Raw genomic sequence first — 12,659 nt, 5'->3', positions numbered from 1 at the left:
AAACTTAGTAATACAACATCTTTATAAAACACTTTATAGTTGGCAAAGTATTTCCAGACTTTATCTCACAACTACTCTCAGAGGTAGATGGAGAGTACCTCTGAGATGATAATACTCCATTTCAGAGAAAAGAAAAGAGAAGTTCAAAGCAGTAGATCTGGGACTTTAACCCAGTTTTTAAACATGGAATTCAGTGATCTGCTCCTTTTATTCAAAACGGTTACAGCCCTATGCTTTTTCTGATTACAAAAATAAGCCTGGGAAACAGTGAGAACGTATCTCTACTTAAAAACAAACAAAAAATGTGGCTAGGCATGGTGGTCTGCCCCTGTAGTCCTAGCTACTCATGGGGTTGAGATGGGAGGATCTCTTGAGCCCAAGTGTTTGAGGTTACACTGAGCCGTGATCATGCCACTGCACTCCAGCCTGGGTGACGGAATGAGACCTTGTCTCTAAAATAATAATACATGTATATAATTTTAAAACAATTTAAACAAATTACAAAGAAGAAAAATGTGACCTCACCACACATAGTATTGTTAACATTTTGTATATTATTCTTCAAAATTTTGTTTTTAATTTGTTTTTTTTTTCCTAGATGGAGTCTCTCTGTTGCCCATGCAATTCTTCTGCCTCAGCCTCCCAAGTAGCTGGGAATACAGGTGCACACCCCCATGCCGAGCTAAGTTTTGTTTTGGGCAGAGTCTTGCACTGTTGCCAGGCTGGAGTGCAGTGGCACAATCTCGGCTCAATGCAACCTCTGCCTCCTGGGTTCAAGCGATTCTCCTGCCTTCGCTTCCCAAGTAGCAGGGACTACAGGCACAGGCCACCATGCCCAGCTAATTTTTTTTATTTTTAGTAGAGACAGGGTTTCACCATGTTGGCCAGGATGGTCTCTATCTCTCGTCCTCATGATCTGCCTGCCTTGGCCTCCCAAAGTGCTGGGATTACAGGTGTGAGCCACCATGCCCGGCCTGTTTTAAATTTCTTTTTACAAAAATAAACATATGACATAGTTTTGTAATCTTCTTTGTCTCTTGAACAATTGTAGTTTAAACACGTGCCCATGTCAATAAATTCAGATCTGCACTTATTATATGGCACTCTTGTAACTAATTTAACTGATCTCCTTTTGTTAAGCATTTAGATGGTTTCCAATTTTTCAAAATTATGAACAATAGCAAAGTAAACTTTCTTGTATCTTGGCTCATTCATTATTTCCTTAGGATTCATGACTGGGAGTGGAAAATCTGGGTCACAGCATTTAGAAGAATTTTGCTACATAATGCCACCAATCTCAGAAATTTATGGATTTATATTCTCAACCATCCAGTTGGGTTTTTTTCCCCACCAATTGATAGTTGCTTTTATTGAGACAAATGGAATTCAAACATACCAGTGAAAATATAGAGTTTAATTTGCTGACTTGTAATCAAGTTGAACCGTTGAGCAAACCATTAATAAGCAATTAACTGTGTTTGCCTGAAGTAATGATCTTCTGCTGGGCTCAGTGGTTTATGCCTGTAATCCCAGCACTTTGGGAAGCTGAGGCAGGAGGATCGCTTGAGCTCAGGAGTTCAAAACTAGCCTGGACAACAAAGTGAGACCTTGTCTCTACCAAAAATCAAAAAATTAGCCGGACATGGTAGCACGCACCTGTGGTTCCAGCTACTTGAGTCCAGGAGGTGGAGGCTGCAGTGAGCTGAGATCATGCCATTGCACCTCAGCCTGGGCGACAGAGTAAAAGCTTGTTTCAAAAAAAAAAAGAAAGAAAGAAAGAAAAGAGAAGAAAAGAAGTGGTAATGACCTTCAAGCTTTAAGGTGCATTAGAATCACATGGTGATTCCTGGGCTCTATTTCAGACACACTGACTTATACTGTAGGGGTCTGGGACCCAAGAATGTGCTTTTTTTTTTTTTTTTTCAAGACAGAGCCTTGCTCTGTTACTCAGGCTGGAGTGTAGTGGCACACTCTCGGCTCACTGCAACCTTCGCCTCCCAGGTTCAAATGATTCTCGTGCCTCAGCCTCCCAAGTAGCTGGGATTACAGGTGCCCGCAACCGTGGCTCATTATTTTAATTTTAATTTTTAGTAGAGACGGGTTTTCAACCATATTAGCCAGGCTGGTCTCGAGCTCCTGGTCTCAAATGATCCACCCACCTCGGCCTCCCTAAGTGCTGGGATTATAGGCATGAGCTATTGTGTCCGGCCAAGAATGAGTTTATTTATTTATTTATTTATTTTTGAGACGGAGTTTCACTCTTGTTGCCCAGGCTGGAGTGCAGTGGTGCGATCTCAGTTCACTGCAAGCTCCGACTCCTGGGTTCACGCTATTCCCCTTCCTCAGCCTCCTGAGTAGCTGGTACTACAGGTGCCCGCCACCACACCTGAGTAATTTTTTTTTTGTATTTTTAGTAGAGACGGCTTTCACCATGTTAGCTAGGACAGTCTTGATCTCCTGACCTCATGATCCGCCCACCTCAGCCTCCCAAAGTACTGGGATTACAGATGTGAGCCACCACGCCCGGCCAAGAATGGGCATTTTTAACAAGACCCACCTGCTCCCAAGTGACTGTGATTTAGGGAATTAGACTCTTGAGATACTAGCTTAAGGATACACACAAGGATAGGTCAATAGTGTGCTGATTATGGACCTGTTTAGCTTTTGGCCACATGAGGTCTGATGAGAGAAAGGAAATATTCACTTATTCTCTCTAGTCTTGGCCTCTTCCACCTCATTCTGTCTCTGTCTCTCTGACACACAGACACACACAGAGACACACACACAGACACACACACACACACTCTTTTGTGGAGGAAATGAGCATTTTACTTTTGGGGATGCCTTTACAGCAGGCTGCTATTGTCAGTTACAAAGAGTTGCTTTCTAGCGATTCCTGTTTAGGGCTTTCTGTTTTGTTCTGATTTGCTTTCTTTTTCAAGCAGGCATCTTCGATGTTCCTAACCAGTTAAGCACCTGACAGTCACTTGATTTTTCCTTTTCTGTAGAAACTCACTTTAAATCATCCCAGAAGTTCTGCAGTGTGAGATTCGAGGAGATTGGGGGCAAATGAGTCCAGTGAAATTCTACGGGGCCTCTGAGAGGAGGCCCCTGGGTTGTCATCACTTGTTAGCATGGTCCTTCAAAATTCAAACTGGCTTTCCAGGCATTTTCCTTTCCAGGATAGCTCCCCTTTGCCTAGCTTTAGGAAACAGCTTTTAATTTTCTCCTTGAAGGTCTATTTTTGACACAAAGGCTTCATTTTTCATAGAACCCTGCAGCTTTTCTATGTTTGGAGGCCTGGCAAAGGCGTCAGACATGTGACCCTCCTAGGCAGGTCTGCCCTTGAAAAATGTATGCTAAGGGGAGGGCTGAGGCCTTCCTTGCTCCCTGAGGCCTTGCCCCTACCCAGATGCCTGCCTGGGCCCACTGCCGAGGGCCCCAGCCAACTGTCACATGTCCAGCCAGAGCAGCACTTCCCACGCATGTAGAGCCGAACTGTGTTTCATCTTTCCAGCGTCAAGTTCATGCGGACAATTTATTTTTCTGATAAGTGACTTCTATTACTGGGAAAGGACCAGATGACTGCCATTTATCCTTTAAAAAATATATATATATATATATAAAATTATTCATTCACAGACATTTTCCATTTATGCCAAATGTTTATCTCTACCACATGCAGTATACTTCATGTTAACAGAACCAAAGGGCCAGGTAAAAAACAACTTTGTTGAAATATAATTTACATACAACAATGTTCACCCATTTAAAGTGTACAGTTTGGCAGGGCGTGGTGGCTCATGCCTGTAATCCCAGCACTTTGGGAGGCCGAGGTGGGTGGATCACTTGAAGACAGGAATTCTAGACCAGCCTGGCCAACATGGCAAAATCCCATCTGTACTAAAAATACAAAAATTAGCCAGGCGTGGTGGTGTGCACCTGTAATCCCAGCTACTTGGGAGGCTGAGCCTGGACAGTCGCTTCAACCTGGGAGGTGGAGGTTGCAGTAAGCCAAGATTGCACCACTGCACTCCAACCTGGGTGACAGAGGGAGACTCTGTCTCAAAAAAAAAAAAAAAATGTACAGTTTGATGAGATTTGATAAATGCATATACCCATGTAACTGTTACTACAATTAAGATATAGAACAATTCCATTAACCCAACCCAAAAGATCTACTCATGCCCCTTCCCAGTCAATTCTCTGGGCCCCCTCCAAGCTTCCCTGCACCACAAGGCACCATTGGGGTCACTTCATCACTATAGCTCAGTTTTACCTATTCTTGAACTTCATATAAGTGGAATTACACAGTATATATTCCTTTGTGTCTGGCTTTTTTTGCTCAATTTTCTTCTGAAATTCATCAGTGTTGCTGTACCTATCAATAGTTTACTCCTTTCGATTACTGAGTAGTATTCCATCGTATGGGCGTATTACAATTTGTTTATCCATTTGCTTGTTGATGAACATTTAGGTTGTTTCCATTACTTGAATACTGCAAATAAAACTGGTATGAATGGGCCAGGCGCGATGGCTCACACCTGTAATCCCAGCACTTTGGGAGGCCAAGGCGGGCAGATCACCTGAGGTCAGGAGTTCAAGACCAGCCTGGCCAACATGGTGAAACCCCATCTCTACTAAAAATGCAAGATTAGCCGGGTGTGGTAGCACATGCCCGTAGTTCCAGCTACTTGGGAGGCTGAGGCAGAAGAATTGCTTGAACTCAGGGGGCGGAGGTTGCACTGAGCTCAGATCGCACCACTGCACTCCAGCCTGGACAACAGAGCAAGACTCCATCTCAGAAAAAAAAAAAAAACCTGCTATGAATGTTCATGTATAAGTATTTGTATGGACATATCCTTTCATTTATTTTGAGTAAATAGATAGGAGCAGAATATCTGGGTTTTACAGTAAGCATAAGCATATGCTTCACTTTTAAAGAAATGGGGCATCAAAGCATGATGTAGACTGATTAAAAAGGAAATAAAAAGAAATGGGACAGTTAAAAACATCTCATTTTTTGTTGTCAATTCTATATTATATGTCAAGAATGTCAACTCCTATTATATGTCAAGAATTGCAGCTTTCTATTCTTGTGGTTCATTTGGAAAGAGAACTGTTTTGAGTCAGAAGTCTGGGCCAGGACCCCTTGACCTCAGGAGTTCAAGACCTGTCTGGGCAACATAGTGAGACCCCATCTTAAAAAAAAAAAAAAGAGTCAGAAATCTGGGGCTTGGCCCAAGTAGCTTAGTTCTAGACCTGGATTTTGGAAAGAGGGTCATTTAGCTTTTTCAGAGCTTCAATTCCCTAATCTTTAAATTAAGGCTAATAATTTCTTATGACAATCAGAAATTGGAAGTAGTCTCAAACTTCATCAACAGGTCACTGGTCAAGGGAAATGTATCCTTAAATTGGAATACTATACAATCATTAAAAATAATAATGGAGCTGGGTGCAGTGGCTCATGCCTGTAATCCCAGCACTTTGGGAAGCTGAGGCAGGAGGATTGTTTGAGCCTAGGAGTTAAAGACCAGTTTGAGCAACATAGTGAGATCTCATCTCTACAAAAAAATTAAAAAATTAGCTGAGCTTGGTGGAGTGTGCCTGTAGTCCCAACTACTCTAGAGGCTGAGGTGGGAGGATGGCTTGAGCCCAGGAGGTCAAGGCTGCAGTGAGCCGTGATTGTGCCACTGCACTCCAGCCTGGGTTCCGAGACCCTGTCTCAAAAACAAAAACCAGAAAATAAACAAACAAAATTAAAATAAATATAAATAATGACATGCATATATATTTACTGATGTGGAAAGCTGTTGTCAGCATACTCTCAGTGAAAAAAAGCAGCCTAGAAAGGCAGAGTATGATCCCATTTAGTCACATTATACAAATGGAGAAACAGATGAAAAACATATTTACTCAAATATTAACAGTGGTTATCTCTGAGTAGTGGGATTTAGGATGATTTTTACTTTCTTTTTTTACAATTTCTATATTGCTTAATTTTAGTTGCAACAAGCATGTATGAGTCTTTCAAAAATAATAAAGCTATTAAAAAATAAGCCAGTGTAATTTGTTTTTCCTGAGAATGAGATAAGAGAATATATGGATATATTGAAGAACTGTAAGGTATTACTAGTGACATGGCCAAAGAAAATAAAACATTGAAAAAATAAGGAGGCCGGGCGCGGTGGCTCACGCTTGTAATCCCAGCACTTTGGGAGGCCGAGGCGGGTGGATCACGAGGTCAGGAGATCGAGACCACGGTGAAACCCCGTCTCTACTAAAAATACAAAAAAATTAGCCGGGCGTGGTGGCGGGCGTCTGTAGTCCCAGCTACTCGGAGAGGCTGAGGCAGGAGAATGGCGTGAACCCGGGAGACAGAGCTTGCAGTGAGCCGAGATTGCGCCACTGCACTCCAGACTGGGCGACAGAGCGAGACGCAGTCTCGCTCAAAAAAAAAAAAAATTAAACATGATGCCAGACCATTTAAAAAATTATATTTTAAAAAAAAATAAGGAAGGCCAGGCATGGCAGCTCACGCCTATAATCCCAGCACTTTGGGAGGCCTAGGTGGGCGGATCACTTTAGGTCAGGAGTTCGAGACCAGCCTGACCAACATGGAGAAACCCTGCCTCTACTAAAAATACAAAAATTAGCTGGGAGTGGTGGCACATGCCTGTAATACCAGCTACTCAGGAGGCTGAGGCAGCAGAATCACTTGAACCCAGGAGATGGAGGTTGCAGTGGGCCGAGATTGCACCATTGCATTCCAGCCTGGGCAACAAGGGCGAAATTCCATCTCAAAAAAAAAAAAAGAAAAAATAAGGAAAAAAGTAAACTGTCAAGTGTTACATAAATTTAAGGTATTGGCATTTTTTTGTTTTGTTTTGTTTTGTTTTATTTTGTTTTTTGAAACAGAGTCTCACTCTGTTGCCCAGGCTGGATAGTAGTAGCACTATCTTGGCTCACCGCAACCGCAACCTCCACCTCCCGGGTTCAAGCGATTCTCCTGCCTCAGCCTCCTGAGTAGCTGGTATTACAGGCGCATGCCACCACTCCCAGCTAATTTTTGTATTTTTAGTGGAGATGGGGTTTCGCCATGTTGGCCAGGCTGGCCTTGGCCTCCCAAAGTGCTGGGATTACAGGCATGAGCCACTGTGCCTGGCCAAGGTATTGGTATTAATATTAGTATTTATTAGCTTAGTCTCCTCTAAAAGGATCTTGAAAATCGACAAAGTAATCCCATAAAAGAAAGTAATGATGGCTCCTTACAAACACAAGTAGGCTGAACACAGTGAAGATGTAAAATCCTTAGGATTGAAAGAGGCCGGGTGCAGTGGCTCATGTCTATAATTCCAACACTTTGGGAGGCTGAGGTAGGAGGATTGCTTGAGGCCAGGAGTTCAAGGCCAACCTGGCCAACATAGCAAGACTCTGTCTCTAATATAAAAATAATAAAAATTTGAACACGGTATTTAAACTTTTAATTTCTATTTCCTGATCTGCAAATTGGAGTAATAATAATAATGATCTCATTTTGTTGTGAAAATGAAATGAACCAAAGTACTTAATGTGATGGACTCTGACACATTGGAGATTCATTAAATATTTGTTCTCTTTTTTCTCCTTTTCTTTCTTAACTTCACCTGAGATGCAGACAGCAAGATGTTGTACACATTGGAACCCAGTTGGTAAAAAAAGAGTGAAGAGAATGATTATAATAGAATGGGAGAGGCTGTGGGTTTTTGTTTTTGTTTTTTTAACTTGAGGGAGAGATAAGGAGTTCATGTTTACTGGGAGGATGTTTGACTTGGCAAACTAAAGGGGCCAAGAAGAGAAGGGGGAAAAAAAAAAGAAAGGAAGAATGGACTACTTCTGGATGTATCTAGGCCAAGGGACGTGAGATAAAGACAGTCAGGTTTTCGTCTGCATTCTCCCATTCACCACAGTAGGAAAAAAGAGACCCAGGGTCTCAGATGCTTTGTCCAGAAGAAAAAATAGTACAATAGGATGGTGCCTCCCATTTGAGTATCTCTTGAGTAGGGTAGTAGGGTAGAAGAACTGGAAAAATCCCGAATGTGGGGGTCTGGTCCTTTCCCATCATGCTTTGGGAGGATATTGAAAGTGGAGGGCTGCTCTTCAACCTCACCTATTCACTTCCCAGAGAAAATATACCCTCCCAGGTAGAACTTAGATTGCATTTCCTTTTCCTGGAGTGACTTCTAGGTATGTTTTTGTGTTCAGTACAGAAAACATGAAGCAGCAAAAAGAGCCAGGTCTTGACTGGGCACAGTGGCTCACTCCTGCAATCCCAGCACTTTGGGAGGCCGAGGCAGATGGATCACCTGAGGTCAGGAGTTCGAGACCAGCCTGGACAACATAGTGAAACCCTGTCTCTACTAAAAATACAAAAATTAGCCAGGTGTGGTGGCGGGTGCCTGTAATCCCAGCTACTCGGGAGGCTGAGGCAAGAGAGTCGCTTGAACCCGGGAGGCAGAGGTTGCAGTGAACCAAGATCACACCACTGCACTCCAGCCGAGGCAGCAGAGTGAGACTCTGTCTCAAAATAAGTAAATAAGTAAATAAGAACCAGGGTCTTGGAGCGGTTCAAAGCTTCTAAATGACTTTGTCATAATGCATTCCCTTACTAGCCTGTTCCTCAAACTCTGTGGAGAATCATCCAGGCCTCCTGGGTCATCTGGAAGGCATCTCTGGGCACCCCAACCTACCCTTTACTCTTCCTCCCAAGTCCTACAGCCTCGTTGTCTACTTCCCATTTGGCACTTGAACATATGCAGCTTTGCACAGTTGCCTGCCTTTATATAGTTATTTATAGAAATGTATGTCCTTGTCTCTCCCAATGTCATATAAAACTTTAATATTTTACATTTACAAGTGCTTATGCCTACCTCATTTAAACCTCCATTCCTGGGAAACAAACACAGAATGGAAATTTTGGCTTGTGCTAGTCGTAGCCATACATTACATTCCAAACTTTTTTTTTTTTTTTTGTGATGGAGTCTCACTCTGTTGCCAGGCTGGAGTGCAGAGGCACGACCTCGGCTCACTGCAACCTCCAACTCCCTGGTTCAAGCGATTCTCCTGCCTCAGCCTCCTGAGTAGCTGGGATTACAGGCATGTGCCACCATGCCCAGCTAATTTTTGGATTTTTAGTAGAGACGGGGTTTCACCATGTTGGTGAGGATGGTCTGGATTTCCTGACCTCGTGATCTACCCGCCTTGGCCTCCCACAGTGCTGGGATTACAGGTGTGAGCCACTGCGCCCTGCCCAAATTCCAAACATCTTTTTGGTTTTGTTTGACTTATTCTTTTGAAATTTTTACAGCATTCCCTGTATAAAGATGAGGAAACTAAGGTCTAGAGTGAAGCTGTATAATTTGGTCACAGTCACACAGCAAAAGAATAAGGGTTCTCAGGCCGGGCGCGGTGGCTCACGCTTGTAATCCCAGCACTTTGGGAGGCCGAGGCGGGCGGATCACGAGGTCAGGAGATCGAGACCACGGTGAAACCCCGTCTCTACTAAAAATACAAAAAAATTAGCCGGGCGTGGTGGCGGGCGCCTGTAGTCCCAGCTACTTGGAGAGGCTGAGGCAGGAGAATGGCGTGAACCCGGGAGGCGGAGCTTGCAGTGAGCCGAGATCGTGCCACTGCACTCCAGCCTGGGCGACAGAGCGAGACTCCATCTCAAAAAAAAAAAAAAAGAATAAGGGTTCTCTTTCCGGGCCACTGTCCCCAACTCAGCCTTTCTCATAGTAAGCCCGCAGCCATTTGCTTGCTCAACTGAATACCCCATCTGATTGTTAGCTGCTTCCTTGGCTTTGCAGCTTTTGAGGTTTCTCCCTTGACAGGGAAACTAATAAAGAATTAAAATGAACTGATGTTTGAAAAGCTCCCCAGGCCATCCAATTTTCTTTTCTTCAAAATGAAGTGTCTCTTTATGTTTTATTACATGATTATTAAAAAAGTACAGTAAAAAAGTATCAAAATATCCATTATTTTCCATACCTAGAGATTGTCATTGTTATACCTTGGAGTATATCCTTCCAGACATCTCTCTCACACTTATTCATGAACCTTAGAAACTGAATCATATGTAATACTACTGCTTTGTTAGATCTTTTTTTTTTTTTTTAAGACAGAGTTTTGCTCTTGTTGCCAGGCTGCAGTGCAATGGCACGATCTTGGCTCATTGCAACCTCCATCTCCCAGGTTCAAGTGATTCTCTTGCCTCAGCCTCCTGAGTAGCTGGGATTACAGGCGCACGCCACCATGCCCTGCTACTTTTGTATTTTTAGTTGAGACGGGGTTTCACCATATTAGTCAGTCTGGTCTCGAACTCCTGACCTCAGGTGATCTGCCTGCCTTGGCCTCCTAAAGTGCTGGGATTATGGGCATGAGCCACTGCGCCCAGCTGGGTATCTTTTATCATTTAAGAATACATTGTGAGGCTGAGTACGGTGGCTGATGCCTATAATACCAGCACTCTGGGAGGCTGAGGCAGCAGGACTGCTCAAGCCCAGGAATTCCAGGCTGGAGTGAGTTATTTTGCCACTGCATTTCAGTCTTGGTGGAAAAGCAAGACCCCAACTGTTTAAAAAAATTGACATGTAATTCTTACTTCCCAAATAAAAGCTTTAAAGATCATCCATGTTAACAGAGATAATAGAGATAATTCTGTCTCATTATTCTTTTTTTTTTTTTTTTTTGAGATAGAGTCTCAGTCTGTCTCCCAGGCTGGAGTGCAGTGGCACAATCTTGGCTCACTGCAACCTCTACCACCTGGGTTCAAGCGATCCTCCTACCTCAGCCTCCCGAGTAGCTGGAATTACAGGTGCGCAGCACCACACCCAGCTAATTTTTGTATTTTTAGTAGAGACGAGGTTTTGCCATGTGGGCCAGGCTGGTCTCAAACTGCTGACCTCAGGTGATCTGCCTGCCTTGGCCTCCTACAGTGCTGGCACTACAGGCGTGAGCCACTGCGCTCGGCCTCTGTCTCATGATTCTTAGTGGACTAGCCAGTTGAAACTTTTTAAATATTTATTTTATTTTATTTTGAGATAGGGTCTTGCTCCATTGCTCCAGGCTGGAGTGCAGTGGCACAATCTCTGCTCACTGCAGCCTTGACCTCCTCTCTTCAAGAGAACCTCCCACCTCAACCTCCCGAGTAGCTGGGATTACAGGCGTGCACACCGCCCCCAGTTAGTTGTTCTTATGTTTTATTTTTGTCTCGCTATGTTGACAGGGCTGGTCTTGAGCTCCTGAGCTCAAGTGATCCTACTGTCTTGGCATCCCAAAGTGCTGGGATTATAGGCGTGAGCCACCTTGCCCGGTCCTATTTATGTATTTGGAGATGGAGTCTCCCTCTGTTGCCCAGGCTGGAATGTAATAGTAGGTTCTCAGCTCACTACAATCTCCGCCTCCTGGGTTCAAGTGATTTTCCTGCTTCAGCCTCCTGAGTAGCTAGAATTACAGGCATGCACCACCACACCTGGTTAATTTTTGTATTTTTAGTAGAGACTAGGTTTCACCATCTTGGCCAGGCTGGTCTCAAACTCCTAGCCTCAGGTGATCTGCCTGCCTAGGTCTTCCAAAGTGCTGGGATTACAGGCGTGAGCCACTGCACGTGGCCATATTTATTTATTTAAATACAGGAAAGTATAAAAAAGAAAAGTAAAATTATTATTAATAATCTATTAATATTTCCAATATTTTGCTATGTGGATAAGTTCATATAGTACATTAAATGACATACTGTTTTATTCACTTAACGTAGCATAGGCAAATCGTATGGTAAAAATTCTCCAATACATGCTTATTGTCAAAACTTGGAAAATGTAAAACAAACAAACAAACAAACAGGGCCAGGTGCAGTGGCTCACACCTGTAATACCAGCACTTTGGGAGGTCGAGGCAGGAGGATAGCTGAACCCAGGAGTTCAAGACCAGTCTGAAGAACATGGCAAAACCTTGTCTTTACAAAAAATACAAAAATTAGCTGGGTGTGGTGGCATGCACCTGTAGTCTCTGCTACTCTGGAGGCTGAGGTGGTAGGATTGCTTGAGCCCAGGAGGTGGAGGTTGCAGTGAGCTGAGATTGCACTGTTGCACACTGCACACTCCAGCCTGGGCAACAGAGCTAGACGAAAAGAAAAAAAGAAAGAGACAGAGAAAAAGAGAGAGAGAGAGAAACAAAAGAGAGATAGAGAGAGAGGGAAAGAAGAAGGAAGGCAGGCAGGCGGGCAGGCGGGCAGGCGGGCAGGCGGGCCGGGCGCAGAGGCTCTGTAATCCCAGCACCTTGGGAGGTCGAGGCGGGCGGCAGATCACTTGAGATCAGGAATTGGAGACCAGCCTGGCCAACATGGCGAAACCCACCTCTACAAAAAATATAAAAAGATTAGCCAGGCATGGTGGCTAATGCCTGTAATCCCAGCTACTCAGGAGGCTGAGTGAGGCAGGAGAATCGCTTGAACCTGGGAGGCGGAGGTTGCAGTGAGTGCAGATCTTGTGCCATTGCACTCCAGCCTTGGCAACAGAATGAGACTCTGTCTCAGAAAAAAATAAAAAATAAAATAATAGTAAATAATAATAAGGCCGGGGCTGGTGGCTCATGTCTGTAATCCTAGCACTTTGGGAGGACGA

General features: G+C 43.8%; 1 pseudogene; it reads right to left on the bottom strand.

Moving 5' to 3' along the window:
- LOC116459786 (V-type proton ATPase subunit F-like) overlaps nt 1–3,123 on the bottom strand; it is a 7,610-nt pseudogene extending 4,487 nt beyond the window's left edge.
- Between the last annotated feature and the right edge of the window lie 9,536 nt (nt 3,124–12,659).

The sequence above is a fragment of the Hylobates moloch genome, unplaced genomic scaffold, assembly GCF_009828535.3.
Source record: "Hylobates moloch isolate HMO894 unplaced genomic scaffold, HMol_V3 SCAFFOLD_20, whole genome shotgun sequence".
In the NCBI taxonomy this organism is placed as follows: Eukaryota; Metazoa; Chordata; class Mammalia; order Primates; family Hylobatidae; genus Hylobates; species Hylobates moloch.
The sequence above is the reverse complement of the archived record's forward strand: the minus strand, read 5'-3'. Positions and strand labels throughout refer to the sequence as shown.